This window comes from Tursiops truncatus, chromosome 13 (assembly GCF_011762595.2).
Source record: "Tursiops truncatus isolate mTurTru1 chromosome 13, mTurTru1.mat.Y, whole genome shotgun sequence".
Classification (NCBI taxonomy): Eukaryota; Metazoa; Chordata; class Mammalia; order Artiodactyla; family Delphinidae; genus Tursiops; species Tursiops truncatus.
This window is the reverse complement of record NC_047046.1, coordinates 11,519,134-11,532,295: the sequence shown is the minus strand read 5'-3', so window position 1 is coordinate 11,532,295 and position 13,162 is coordinate 11,519,134. Positions and strand designations below refer to the sequence as shown.

Below are 13,162 nucleotides of genomic sequence, written 5' to 3'. Positions count from 1 at the left end.
CCAGGCATTGCACTAAACATTCTATAGATGCTATGCCATTAGATCTTTATAACACCGTCATGAAATAGGTATTATTATTCTTCCCATTTTACAGATGGAAAAACTGAGATTAACTGACTTGTCCTGGCAGAAACCCTGGGTCAGTGGTGCCAGAGGTGGCATCATTTTTTCTTAAAGGCTCATGCTATAGGAGACAGCCAACCAAGGCTTCCAATGAGGATGAGATCAGTAACAGGTATTAAGTTTTAGAGGTATTAAGTTTAAGAGTTTAGAGTCAAAATGTCTTCCTTTGAGACAAATCCAAGATGTCACCTTGCTCGTCCCCATACCGTTGTCAGACTTCAAAAGGGTACTGTGACCTTGCTCTATCCTTTTCTTTTGGAATTTTACATCTGCAGGGTGGATACACACTGCAGCAGGTGCTGTCAATGCTTCATGCATATCCTTTTGGATTTCCTTACTATTTCTGTGTGCACCAGCTTAACTTCCAATGGCCAACGTCTTTGCCAGAAGGCTCCCCTCAGCCTGCTTAGAGGTTTATTATCAAAGTACTCTACACAGAGAAGTGGGACCTTTAGATGTGTCCTCCACTCTCTTCCCCTCTAGGGATTTGACAGATATCTTTAATGGAATGGTTTGGACGCCCAGACATGGACTTGACATTGACTCAGTTAGTCTAGTTCAGTGGTTCTCAAAGTGGAGTCTCCAGACCAGCAGCAGAAGCACCAGGTGAGAACTTTCCAGAAATGCAACTCCCAGGGCTCCAGCCCAGATGTGATGGATCAGAGACTCTGGAGCTGAGATGCAGTGGCCTGCTGCACCAAGCCCTCCAGATGAGTCTGGCGGTAGGTGCTGAGGCACGAGAACCACTGGTGTAGTTGATGGCTTTGGAATGTCTGTGCACATTTCCCCAGTCTTCCTTGTGTTCAGTCTTTTATGGCCCTCACAGGGCCCTGAATTCCTCTATGATATGGAAAACTTAGATCTGGGGCTCCCAGGGGTGCAGGGGGGAAGCCAGGAGGGATGTGGGCAGCATGAAACAATCGCATAGTGAGAACGTTAGTCCATCTCAATTCTCCTTCACGCTGACTGCATCAGGGGGGTTTCTTGTGCTAAGACGTCTTTACGTCTCTCTGCCACGTGCTAACCCCAGATCTGGACATTTAGCAGTATCACAGGGAATTGAATACATTTATTTTTCCACTTGGATGTCTATTTATTTCTGGTCCCCTTATTTTAATGGCAAGTGATGCTGATTCTCCATTCATGATTATAAGATACATCTTCACCTGTAAATAAATTTGCTTTAAGTGAAAAAGGCTACAAATGGTCCATGAATAAATGTAGGGATGCTACATGAACAGGACAAAATCAAGACAGGGTGGTGAGTGAAGGGCTGAGTTAGGCTGGGAAAAGTTGGCTGAGACAATGTGGAATCTTCAAAAAAGAGGTGACAGCTCTTGGCACCCGAAGTCTAAGAGGGCTGGAAACATTAGGAGGTACCCTTGGTCACAAACGTCATGAAGACCACGTGACTCTGAAAAAAACAAGAGCTAACACTTATGCAGTGCTTCCAATGTACCAGGCAATGCTCTCAGTGCGTTACACGATTTACTTAATCCTTGTAACAGCCCTAAAAAGTAGGAACTTTTGTTATCCCCATTTTACAGAATAAGAAACTGAGGCTCAGCAAATTTGGATAACTTGCCCAAGGTCGACTAGTCAGAAAGAGGTCCCAAGTCCAGCTCTAGCTCTGTTAGATGCCTCCAAAGCCTCCATTCTTCTTGCTTTACATCTTGGGGGTGGAGGTGAGTAAAGGGGAAGGTTCCTGTGGTCTATAAGCAGCTGAGTCAAAATGTCCCTTTTTTTGAGCCTGTCACCTTGCTCTTCCCCCTACAGTTGCCTGACTTCACAAGGCAATAAAAATCCCACGTTACTGCAAACTGGCTTTGTCTTTTTCTTTTCTAAGGCCCCCAGACTCAGACCTATAGAGAAGGGAAGACCTGCTGAGTGTGAAATTAGCCTTTAATTCATTCTACATACACTTAAACTGGGTCTACTGGACCCCAGGTCCTGGGGACACAATGATCACCCAGATGCAGCCGCTATGTTTATGGGGAGGGTTAATAAACACATAAACAAGTATCAGATAATCGCCTGTGTGGTAAGATGGTGAACAAAATAATACAGGGAAATGGGATGGAGAGTGACAGGAGTGGGAGGGGGAAGGGCTCCAGTGGCACAAAGGTTGGGGGGCAAAATCAAGCCTCGTGGGTTCAGGGGTCAGAAGTTAAAGGCTGATGAGGCTGAAGTGAAGAGAACCAGAGTGAAGGGAAGACTTGAGGAAGGGGAGGTGGGCAGGACCCCGGGGCCCCAGCAAGGAGTCTGTATTTGATTCTACAAACACCAGGAAGCCTCTGGAGGAATTGGATGACTGTGACTCGGTCAGATGGACGTTTGGGAAGCCCTGGTTGGGGAGACTGCTGACGCCAAGTGACAGCTGAACCAAGAAGCGTGTGCACTCTTTCCTGTCTGAACTAGCTCAGTTCCGCCAGGAAGCTTCCAGAAAGAGACTGCTCCTTTCTGCCAGCCCCACCTAGGAGTCTCCTTGAACAATCCCAGCTGGAAGCTGACGAGCAGTGTGAAGCAGCCCGTTCCCAATTGTGGGCAGCACCGCAGAGTGAGGGCAAGCAGCTGAACGTCACCTTCGGACCACATCCGTATCAGGACAAGGCAGCCGAGACCACCAGTGACCTCAGCCGTCTCCTGCCTCCCCCTGGCCTTTTCCTCTCTGTCTCTCACAGTAAGGGAGCAGCCCTCCTGCACTCTGGCTGAAGGGTGGGCGATGGAACTCTCATCCTCCCAGCCAGGGCTTCAGAGGGCAGCGCCAGGCTCTGGAGCACAGCCACTGCCCTTGCAGACACCCCAAGAGAGCGCTCTCCGATGCCCGGACACAAACTTGGCACAGAGGTTCACATGTCTAGAACTAGAACTGGAACCCACACATCCAGGACCTGCTGATCCAGCCAGCAGGATTAGCTTAGAGCTGAAGTCACCCAGACCCTGGAGGGGAGGCGGTACAGGGACTGAGGCCAGACTTGTGCGTGTCCCACTTACAAAGAATCATTTTTCCAGCAGGAAACACGCATGATTCCACCCCAGTTAGACTTTTCCTTTTCACTGCCCATGAAAGAAAAGAGCTACTAGCACGCAATTTATCGGTAAACCACCTGCTTCAGAATCAGATTCCCAAGGCATACCCTCTCGGGTTCCGACTCAGGAAGTGCTGGGAATGTGAGTTTTCAGCAAGTGCACGCCACGGCTCAAGGACCACAGTAGAAGAAGGATACATTCTACTTCCCAGATGAGAGGTGTCTGGATGCCTAAACCTTCCAGAAGGCAGGGTCCTCCCCCCTCCACACCCCCACCAAAAAATAAATAAATAAATAAAAGGAAGTGGTATCAGGATAATATACAGAAGAAATCTGAGTTCAAAGCCTGACACCACTTCCTGGCTGTGAAAAGCTGGGGAAGTCACTGACCTGCTCTGAGCCTCAGTTTCCTCATCTGTAAAGTGGGGACAACCTAAATGTCTATCGACAGGCGAATGGATAAAGAAGATGTGGCACATATATACAATGGAATGTCACTCAGACATAAAAAAGTAACGAAATTGAGTTATTTGTAGTGAGGTGGATGGACCTAGAGTCTGTCATACGAGTGAAGTAAGTCAGAAAGAGAAAAAGAAATACCGTACGCTAACACATATAATATATGGAATCTAGAAAAATGGTACTGATGAACCTAGTGGTAGGGCAGGAATAAAGATGCAGACGTTGAGAATGGACTTGAGGTCACGGGGGGGAAGGGGAGGCTGGGACGTAGTGAGAGAGTGGCATGGCCATACATACACTACCAGGTGTAAAATGGATGGCTGGTGGGAAGCTGCTGCATAGCGTGAGAGATCAGCTTGGTGCTTTGTGACGACCTGGAGGGGTGGGATAGGGAGGGTGGGAGGGAGACACAAGAGGGAGGGGATATGGGGATATATGTGTGCATATAGCTGATTCACTTTGTTGTACGGCAGAAAGCAACACAACATTGTGAACCAATAAAGAGGTATAAAAAAAAAAGTGGGGGGCTTCCCTGGTGGCGCAGTGGTTGAGAGTCTGCCTGCCGATGCAGGGGACGTGGGTTCGTGCCCCGGTCCGGGAGGATCCCACATGCCATGGAGCGGCTGGGACTGTGGGCCATGGCCACTGGGCCTGCGCGTCCGGAGCCTGTGCTCCACAGCGGGAGAGGCCACGGCAGTGGGAGGCCCGCGTACCGCAAAAAAAAAAAAAAAAAAAAAAAGTGGGGACGATCATAGCATCTGTCTCATAGGGTGGCAGAGGAGATTAGTGATACGACAGAAGTAAGGTGCCCAGGACAAGCACTTGAAGTTGCAGGTACTCTCGTTTTTATTGTGGGAGTTGTCGCTTTTACTGCTAGTTGATGCAGTGTTCCACAAGCCCCTAAGACCCTCTGCTGGAGGACTTTCTCTGGCTGGGAATGTGGGCTGGCTGGACTGCCTGGAGCCCTGAAAGAACTCCGGGTGGGAACTGGTTGATGGACCGCCCAGTACCCTCTCCCTTGGGGTGTGTCGATGTGGGGCTGGACCCGAGGTGCCCATAGCCGTCACCCGCTCTTCCAGGACCCAGGACAGGCTGCCTTTCTTCCCCTCCCTGTCTCGCTCCCCTACTCCCCTGCTGGTGTGGCCCGGGATCACTTCTCAAAGAAACCATGTGCCCTCAAATCCCTGTCTCAAAGTCTGTAGAAACAGGGGAGCCCAACTAAGACACCACGATTATTAAAGGAGGTTCAGAACAGCGACGTGGTCTGTCCCAAAGTTCTCACACCAAAACCAAGTCCTCTGTTCCCTGTCCCTCGTGTGTCCCTTGAGCCCAGGAGTTTGGTCCTCCTTGCGCTCCGTTCCACATGGAGGAAAAGGGAGGGGTGGGCAGGACACAGCTGACCACCCTGGACAAACCTCCATACCAGACGTGGTCCAGAGGAGCACCATGAGTTGGGATGGTGGCTCTGATCAACTCCAGGCACCAGGGAAAGGTTGTATGTGGTTCCAGAAGTGGTGAAAAGCCTGGGCTTCGGAATTCAGCCAACCTGAGCTTGAATCTACCCTTTCCAGACTAAGGGGGCATCCGTCTGCTTTGTTAGGTTCCGGGTTCCTCACCTGCAAAACTGCCATGAGGATCCAGTGAGAAAATGCCTAAGTGGTGCGCACCTGGGCAGCAAATAAGTCAGCGTCCCTGCGGGCAGGGCTAAGGCACACTTGAGGGCACACGGGGAATGCCATGCGAGCCTCAGACAGCTTGGAAACTTGGAAAGGGTTTATTTAAAACTTTCATGGAAAAGAGCTTAGTTTTTTCAAATTCAAAGGCTAACAGGATAAGCTTCAGTTATCAAGAAAAGTTGCTTACGTGGGATATCTCATTCTCCAAAGGAGCTGCTGGCCGAATGAGACATCCTCTCTGTCTGAAAAGTAAATATGTGAATTTATCTTGGGGGCAGGATCTGGGTCTTCCTCATCTTTGCAGCAACCTTCCCTACCCCACCTTCAGTGCCTGGTCTGGTGGCTGGTGCATGATACATGCTGAACAGATATTGGAGAGGTGGAGGGAGAGAGGAGGAGAGAAAGAAAAAGGAAGGCAAGCCCAGCAGCAGGGAAAGCCCTTCGAATGTCCCTCGTGTGGGGCCCTTAATAGTCTCCATCAATTTTTTAAAACGATTTCTATTTCTTATAAATTGTATCCCTTGCAGAGTGTGAAGTGCAAACACGTCCCCTTCAGCATTCCCTTCCTTCTGCCCTCCTTCCTCCCCGACGGGGAGGTGGGGGACAGGGGTCTGACCACAGGCAAACTGGACTTCCATGGATCTTGCCCGGGAACCATGGGGACAAACGGCCCCTTTTATGAGCAGCTCTGCCATTTTCTTAATGGATTCGTCCTGGCCCCCCAGCAGCCCCATGGAGCAGACGCAAGCCCGGAGACCGGTGTGAGGCTGGAATCAAGAAGGGTGGCCTTCCCGGAGGAGAGGCCCCCAAGACTCTTGCTGGTGAACACAGTCACGTTCATTTCAAATGGTTCATGGGGGATTCTAACCAGTTTATGAAAAGTTTGCTCCAAGCAGCCCAAATCCCTGGTCCTTTCTCTCATCTCACACCAGCTCACGTTGCAACCCACCTGAGAAGGCACCGCCTTTCCTTCCGGAGTGCAAATGGGATGTTTTAAAAACCTGGCCCCCGATATCTAATTGAGGAAACGTTAAGCAAACACCAATTTGGGGCCAGGCGCTCTTACATAACCCTGTACAACTCTGAAGAACAATCCCGTGAGCAACGGATAATGCTGCACCCGTGCCCGTTTTACAGTCAAAAAGACTGAGGCTCAGGAAGCAGCCCAATCATACAGATAGTAAATGGCAGAGTCAGGATAACCATTCATTCACGCATGCAAAAAACATCATCACCTTCCTCCTCATGTCAGGTGCTGTGAGAGGCACTGGGGGTGTATAATAAAATAAGACAAGAATTCTTTCTTTAACAATCTTTCTTAGAATCATCTAGAAAGGAGTTTACTACCTAGATGGGTATATAAAGCTATCTCTTGTCCTTTCAAACATGAACATCTTTCCACTCGTCCCATCACCTCGAAGTTGCCTCCTAATAGGAACATACATATTGATAATTACCTTAAATGTAAATGGATTAAATGCTCCAACCAAAAGACATAGACTGGCTGAATGGATACAAAAACAAGACCCATATACACACTGTCTACAAGAGACAGTAAGGAAGGGTTTTAAACAGGGAGGTGAAGGCTGGATAAGCATCTTGGAAAGACCCCCCCCTCTGGCAGCAGATACAATCACAGGGTAGCAAGTTCCCCTCTCAGGTTATCCTTCCCGCTCCCTGCCTCTGTGCGCCTTTTCCCACAACACTGCACTAAGTGCTCCTTAAGCCTTCTTGCGAAATCACTAAACAAAATCATTACCCCCTTCAGACCTAGGGACACATACAGACTGAAAGTGAGGGGATGGAAAAACATATTCCATACAAATGGAAATCGAAAAACAGCTGGAGTAGCAATTCTCATATCAGACAAAATAGACTTTAAAATAAAGACTATTAGAAGAGACAAAGAAGGACACTACATAATGATCAAGGGATAAATCCAAGAAGAAGATATAACAATTGTAAATATTTATGCACCCAACATAGGAGCACATCAATACATAAGGCAAATACTAACAGCCATAAAAGGGGAAATCGACAGAAACACATTCATAATAGGGGACTTTTAACACCTCACTTTCACCAATGGACAGATCATCCAAAATGAAAATAAATACAGAAACACAAGCTTTAAATGACACATTAAACAAGATGAACTTAATTAATATTTATAGGACATTCCATCCAAAAACAACAGAATACACTTTCTTCTCAAGTGGTCATGGAATGTTCCCCAGGATAGATCATATCTTGGGTCACAAATCAAGCCTTGGTAAATTTAGGAAAATTGAAATCATATCAAGTATCTTTTCCAACCACAATGCTATGAGACTAGATATCAATTACAGGAAAAAAATCTGTAAAAAAATACAAACACATGGAGGCTAAACAATACACTACTTAATAACCAAGAGATTACTGAAGAAATCAAAGAGGAAATCAAAAAATACCTAGAAACAAATGACAATGAAAACATGATGACCCAAAACCTATGGATGCAGCAAAAGCAGTTCTAAGAGGGAAGTTTATAGCAATACAATCCTACCTTAAGAAATAAGAAACATCTCAAATAAACAATCTAACCTTACACCTAAAGCAATTAGAGAAAGAAGAACAAAAAAACCCCAAAGTTAGCAGAAGGAAAGAAATCATAAAGATCAGATCAGAAATAAATGAAAAAGAAATGAAGGAAACAATAGCAAAGAGCAATAAAACTAAAAGCTGGTTCTTTGAGAAGATAAACAAAATTGATAAACGATTAGCCAGACTCATAAAGAAAAAGAGGGAGAAGACTCAGATCAATAGAATTAGAAATGATAAAGGAGAAGTAACAACTGACACTGAAGAAATACAAAGGGTCATGAGAGATTACTACAAGCAACAGTATGCCACTAAAATGGACAACCTGGAAGAAGTGGACAAATTCTTAGAAATGCACAACCTTCCGAGACTGAACCAGGAAGAAATAGAAAATATAAACAGACCAATCACAAGCACTGAAATTGAAACTGTGATTAAAAATCTTCCAACAAACAAAAGCCCAGGACCAGATGGCTTCAGAGGTGAATTCTATCAAACATTTAGAGAAGAGCTAACACCTATCCTTCTCAAACTCTTCCAAAATATAGCAGAGGGAGGAACACTCTCAAACTCATTCTACGAGGCCACCATCACCCTGATACCAAAACCAGACAAAGATGTCACAAAGAAAGAAAACTACAGGCCAATATCACTGATGAACATAGATGCAAAAATCCTCAACAAAATACTAGCAAACAGAATCCAAGAGCACATGAAAAGGATCATACACCATGATCAAGTGGGGTTTATCCCAGGAATGCAAGGATTCTTCAATATATGCAAATCAATCAATGTGATACACCACATTAACAAATTGAAAAATAAAAATCATATAAAAAATTGCCTCCTAGAAATGACCCCATTTGGATTGAAACCAGGTTTCCAGAGTCTTGGGTTCGGAAGAACCACTTTCCCTCCAGAGGCTTCTTTTGAGATGTATTCCACCAGCTAGTATTTCCTGAGCACTTGCTATGTGTCAGGCATGGTGCCCGTCCTGGATGTATAAACAGTGAACAAAGCAGACACAGCCCTACCCTCAAATAGTTTAAAGTCTGGTCGGAGAGACACGCAGGTAAATAGACAAACACAATGTAGTATATTATATGGAATGATCATGAAGGGCGGGGTATGGTACTTGGAACTGAGGGGAGTCAGGGAGGGCTTCCTGGAGAAAGTGATAACTGAGCTGAGCCTGGGGAACTAGCAGAGTTGTGCAAGGAAGATCTAGGCTAAAGCACTAGGGTGCAAAGAATCCTCAGTGGGTGGGCATGTCTCCTGCTGATGGCTCAGAGAAGCTGGAGCTCCAGGCATAAGGAGGGAAGTGGTGAGGAGGGAGGAAGGAGAGGTAAACAAGGATAGTGCAGGGTCTCCTCGGGAGACTGGATTTTATCCTGAGAGCCAGGGGGAAGTAAGGAAGGGTTTTAAACAGGGAGGTGAAGGCTGGATAAGCATCTTGGAAAGACCCCCCTCTGGTAGCAGATACAATCACAGGGCAGCAAGTTCCCCTCTCAGGTTATCCTTCCCGCTCCCTGCCTCTGTGTGCCTTTTCCCACAACACTGCATTAAGTGCTCCTTAAGCCTTCTTGCAAAATCACTACAAAATCATTACCCCCTTCGCAGTGGGCTTGTCTGAATGAGTGCCCCAACCGAGCAGTTTTGACGCCCCTGGGGTCTCTCAGTTGAGCCCGTGCTTCTAGAAATGTCTCCATATGCCCTCAGTGAAGAATCTCAAAAAACACCCCTTCCCTCACTGCCGACAGCTCAGTGGGGTTGAGCTCTTTGGCCTACAACTGGGTTAGAAAGAAAAAGGCAACAGCAGAAATGAGCAAGGGAGATGGGGAGTATTAACATAGACATAAGACTGAACGCTCCAGCAACATAATGAAAAATAATCAGGAAAACCCCGGCACAGGTCTCTCCACAAGAGGATACTGTAAGGAAGCTGTAGATGTATTACCTGTTGGTGATGCCTTCCCCGACCCCCTCAGCTTCCCCGAGAGAGGACAGCATGACCACAGGGTCCGCTGGGTTCCCAGCACCTGGGGGTGTTCATCACAGAGACCCATTTGTCATCTTTCAATTCAAGAAGGGATGATGGGAGAGGGTAGCAGGCGGGGGAGGAAAAGACTGACAGCTCTGGTCCAGGGTCAGGTTGAGACCAGATGCCCATCTTCTGTTCTGCTTGTCTGGTTCAAGGAGAAGCAGAGCGGGGCTGGCAACTGTGTGGCTGGTCCTTTGCCCATGCAAAGTGGTTAAGGCTCTGGGACCTTGAATCAGAGGGATCAGTGGGTTTGAGGAGTGGATCCACCCGCTGTGAGACTCTGGGCCAACTATTTACTCCTGAAGGCCTCTGTTTTCTCATCTGTAAAATGGGGATAATAATAGACCCTACCTTCCCTGGTTGTTGTAAGAATTAAATGAGCTTGTGCATGTAAAGTACTTAGCAAAATGTCTGGCCCTCAGTAAGCCCTCAATACATGGGATCAGCATCGTCATCATCCTCATATCCAATCCCCACCTCAGCCTCAAGAGAATTATAATCCTCCCTCACGTACCCCTGTAACTGGACCCAACTATAATAGGTAAAAACGTATATAAGGGACCATTAATTCCCATGACGATTACTGCAAAAACTGAAGTGTTTCTATTAATGGAAAAATAAGTCTGGGCTTCAAGCTGGTGATCTCTGAGATGCATGCTCATAATTGTAGCCTGCCAATATCCTGCCCGTTGCACAAATTCCTGAAGCCTCCAGGAACTTCGCGGCAGCTGCAACACCAGCTCGTCATTTCCCCCGCTTTTCAAGAGCTGGGAAAATTAGGGCACCCAGTGGCTCAAACCAACCATGGCTTACTTCACGCTTTTACCTCCTTGTCACCTGTGGCTGAAGTCATTTTGCAAACACAGGAAAATTTCAGATAAAACATTGCATTTTGATGTAAGGACACGGGCTAGAAGGACACACAGGGCAAGAAGGCAACCAAAGAGTATGTGAAATCCAAGTGAATGTCAATAGTGCCAAGCTTGAGAAACCCTGATATAAACCCTTTAACATGTCTCCCAAGAAGTTGGCTGGTTCTGAAAATCCCCAAGGAAAAATGGAGAACAAGAACTACAGAAAAGTAGGAAATGGGCTAACTTCTCCAGAACTTTGACCTTGCTTAAACCCATAGAGGTGATTTGGTGAGTCTGTTTCTTTTCATACTTTGTATTAATAGAGAATCCACTTCTGCAATGAAATAAGTGCTGAACAACTTAAAGATTCTGATTTGAAGGAATCCCCAAATCACTAAGGTGACTGGGGCACTCACATGTCTTATCACATCAAATGCACTTACTAGCCTCATTTTACATCAGAGAGGTTTAGAAACTCTCCCAGAGTCACACAGCTAGGAAGTGGCAGAGCCAGGACCTGCTCTCTCTAGCTCCAGCGTCTGGATCTTGCTGTTGCTTTACTGTCCTAAGTTGAGTTCCCTAGAAGCAGATCCTGAGGCGGGTGATTTATGGAAGCAGTTCTCCAGGCTGTTCCTCAGCAGGATAGGAAATGGGGGAGAAGCTAAGCAAGGATGTGGCTGCAGGCGACTACAGTCTCAGCCTGATCCCACAGGGGACTCTGGAGTGTGAACTGTACCATAGAGTCTGTCTGCCTTGAGGCGAGGAAGCTGACCTTTTGCACACTGGCACCAGTTAGGCCCTGGCTCTGAGCCACGCGGGGGAGGAGCTGCAATCCCCCAATGCAAGCCTCCAGAGAAGGTCTCAGGTGTCAGCGTCAGCATCCCTAAGTGAGGTCACTGGCACTGTGAGCAGGACATCGAGACACACGTGGGTGAGCCAGGGCTTCGCTCAGCAGCCACTGATTTTATCACCTTGTCTTCAAAACACTCCTGTGAGTGCTCTGCGGTCCTAGAGGAAAACGAGTCTTAAACACATGCAAGGTATTCTGATACCCAAACCCTTACCGTCTCAGGCCCTGAGAGCAGGTGACTCAGAGAACATCAGACTCCGGGCTTCTGCCCTCCACTCCACCACCCAGAGGAAAGGCCATCCTGACACCACATTCTCCTCCCCGCACCAGGCCTCATCCTGGCTGGTCCAGCGTGACGAGAGCTCCAGAGCCCAAGCCTGCTTCCGCCGGACTGCGGCTGGATGCGTGGTGAGCGGTGCCCCCCTGCAGCCTGGAGCCTCGACAAGCATCAGCAGGAGGCCCAGCAGTAAGGCCAGTGCCACGGCTGCACAGCACAGATAGTCTCCTCTCGACCCCAGGCCCCGCCTGCAAAACATGCTCAAACCCTTCTTAGCCCTGACCCAAACCTTTGCCCGTGCTATTTCCTCAGCCCAGAACACTCATGCGTATGTGCAAATAGGAATTATCTGAGAGTTTGGGTAAAATGCAGATTTCTAAGCCCTATCCGTAGAGTCTGGGCCAGAGTCTGGGCTACTTCTCCATTGGTGGTTTCGGATGTCCCCTCCCTTCTACTCTCCAGCCTGTGCAGGAAAAAAAACAAAACAAAAAACCACCTTGGTTCAAACTCTTATCTTCTAGAACACAAGCCACCCAAATCACCACTGCTGCCAGTTTTCCTGCCAGAGATGCAGATAGAGGTGGAGAGGTTTCCAAGGAGACAGACCTCGGCTCTGCAGAAAGGTCCTTCTGTAGAAGGACTCTGAGAAGGGGGAAGGATGAAGATAAGGCATGACTGAACCGGGGAAATGCATCAGCATCTCACTGCAAAAGCAAACTTCAGCCAGCTGAATCCACCGCTATCAGACAGTAGTAGATTGTGCTGACAGCCGACCACTTAGAACTAAACTCCATTCCGTGCTCATGAACCTATTAGATGAAAATGCCTCATTTTAGATAACTGCAAATTGCTTTCTGAGCATAATTTCCTATTAGTTCATTAATCTCTCTATTCAGAATGCCGACAAGACAGCTGATGATAATTCTGGAGGAAGTGGGCATTGAACCAAAGCAGGAGGCAAAGGGTTAGCTATTTGGAAGTATCCTGGCTTCCGGGGTGGAGGGGTACCCCAAAATTAATTCATAACGCGAATTATAGCATTAGCTTTCATTTATTAAGCTCTTATAATGGGTCAGGTACCAGGCTAAGCATTTCCCCTTATTTATCTCAGTTGTTTTTTTTTTAAACAATCTAGTAAGGTAGATATTATTTTCTTCTTTCTATAGAGGAAGAAATTGAGCCTCAGAAGTGATTACACTGTTAGTGGCAGAGTCAGGATTCAAATATAGGTGTGTGTGTCTGACCTACAGCCTGGGTTCCTAATCATACC

General features: G+C 47.2%; 1 protein-coding gene across 1 annotated transcript in view; it reads right to left on the bottom strand.

Moving 5' to 3' along the window:
* Window positions 1-13,162, bottom strand: part of KSR2 (kinase suppressor of ras 2) — a 404,068-nt gene that overhangs the window by 87,082 nt on the left and 303,824 nt on the right. The window lies entirely within an intron of this gene.